General features: G+C 33.0%; 1 non-coding gene across 1 annotated transcript; it reads right to left on the minus strand.

Annotated features, from left to right (window-relative positions):
• Window positions 1–1,758: 1,758 nt before the first annotated feature.
• On the minus strand, window positions 1,759–1,830 carry TRNAY-GUA (transfer RNA tyrosine (anticodon GUA)). The gene has a single exon. It is a non-coding gene; the product is annotated as a tRNA-Tyr (tRNA).
• Window positions 1,831–2,111: the final 281 nt, after the last annotated feature.

Below are 2,111 nucleotides of genomic sequence, written 5' to 3' on the forward strand. Positions count from 1 at the left end.
AAGGGGTTGTCTGGCATCTAGCTGGCACTGTAAATTGCAAGTTTAACTTTACAGAATGATGCAAAAAACTTTATTGCATGGTAGTTATAATTCATACTTTCATTAGTTGAGTGACGGGTTCTTTCTCAATGTTCTTGCCAGCATTTAGTGTTATTAGACCTCTTCTTCATTCATGTGATGGAGGCAAAATGGTGTGCCGTGTTTCAGGGTTTTCCTTAGAATGAGGTTGAACTTTTCATACGTTTATTTGCAATTCTTTCTCCTCTTCTCCAAAACGCCTGTTCGTATCTTTGCCTGTCTTTTTTTGTCACCACCCCCCCCCCGCCCCCCGCCTTTGGCTACTTGTCTTACTTACTAGCAGCACTTTATACACTTCAAACACCAATCCATTTTGGGATTAGATATGCGGCAAATCCTCCTCCAAGTTTCAAGTTTATGCCTTTGTTTTTCTTCTTGTGCTTGCCTCCCATAAATTATCATTTACTTTTATGTATTCATGAATTTCTATTATAGTTTTTTGACCTATGAGTTATTTTCAAAGACTTTTTTGTTTGAGTATAAGAAAGTCTAACATTCATTCCTTTCTCACTATAATGGTTAAAATTGGAGATTTGTTGATGCTTATTTTAACATTTTTGATAAATATGCCCTGTGTAGTTGGGAGATCTCTAATTGTTGGGTACATGTCCTGTTTATATTCTTTAAGTCAAGTATGTAATTTTTAATTTTGTATATTTATCAGAGTTTTGTCAGTTTGAGCTATCAGTAACTATAATATGCATGTTCAAATGTTTCTTTATAGTGATGGATTTGCTAATTTTGTCTGTAGTCTTACATTTTGTTATTCTATATATTTTGAGTCTTTATTAGTATAGGTAATTTTTAAATTTTTCATGTTTCTATTGAGGTGAATCTTTTATCATAGTGACATACTTTGTTTCGAAAATATGTATTTCTTAAGTCCATTCTTCTCTGAATTACTATACTTCTGCCTTCTTTGATTCATGTTGACTTTGTATATTTTTTCTCCTTTTACTTTCAGCTTTATCAACTTTCATCCTTTTACTTCCAACCTTACCGTATCCTCATTTTTGTTTAGTGAATAGTGTGTAATCTATTATCTGTATTCCTAGCTGAAAAATTCAATTCATTGACATTTATCTTTATTTCTATCATTTTACTTTGTAGTTTTTCTATATCTTGACTTTTGTGTTGCTCTTTCTTCAAATTGTTTGTTTTCTTTTCTTATTCTATTTTTCCTTCCACTTGTTGGGAAGATATAGACTATGTTTATTTTTTTAGGGTGACACTTAAAATTCTACTATATTTATCTTAACAAGGTGCAAAGGCATGCAAGAACTTAAAAATATTTGATATCCTGATAACCTGCCTCCAGATTCCCTTCTATTTTTGTCTATTATTTTAGACATGAGCATCATTATAATTTCATACAGTTTTCTTACATTTACATCCATGTATTTCAGTTTCTCCTTTTTTCCCCCATTTTCTTTTCACATCTTAGATATTCTGTATTGAACAGTTTCTTTATTTCAGGAAATGTGGAAACAAATCTCCTATAAGCAAAAGTGTGCTGAGTAAGCTCTGTTAGTATTTGTTTATTTGCTCCTGCTAAGTAGCTTCAGTTTGGTTCGATTGACTCTGTGTGATCCTATGGACTCTAGTCGCCAGCTCCTCTTTCTATGGGATTCTCCAAGCAAAAATACTGGAGTGGGTTGCCATTTCCTTCTCCAGGGGATCTTCCCAACCCAGGAATCGAACCTGGGTCTCCTGCATTACAGGCAGATTCTTTACCATCTGAGCCACCAGGGAGGCCCATTTGTTTATTTAAATATATCTAAGTTTTATTCTTATTCTTAAAGGATGACTTGTTAATTTTATCCTCATTCTGAAAGGATGATTTGCTGGACATTTTGTTTTAGGTTCATGTTTATATCCCTTAGCATTTGGATGACATTCTTTTGCTGTCTTGTAACATTCATTACTGTTGTCAAGAATTTTGCTGTCCATCTAATTGTTTCTACACAGGTGATAGACTTTTTTCTTTATATACTTTATAATCCTTTATTCTGGTATTGGATCATTGGTATTTT

Source organism: Capricornis sumatraensis, chromosome 9, assembly GCF_032405125.1.
Source record: "Capricornis sumatraensis isolate serow.1 chromosome 9, serow.2, whole genome shotgun sequence".
Taxonomy (NCBI): Eukaryota; Metazoa; Chordata; class Mammalia; order Artiodactyla; family Bovidae; genus Capricornis; species Capricornis sumatraensis.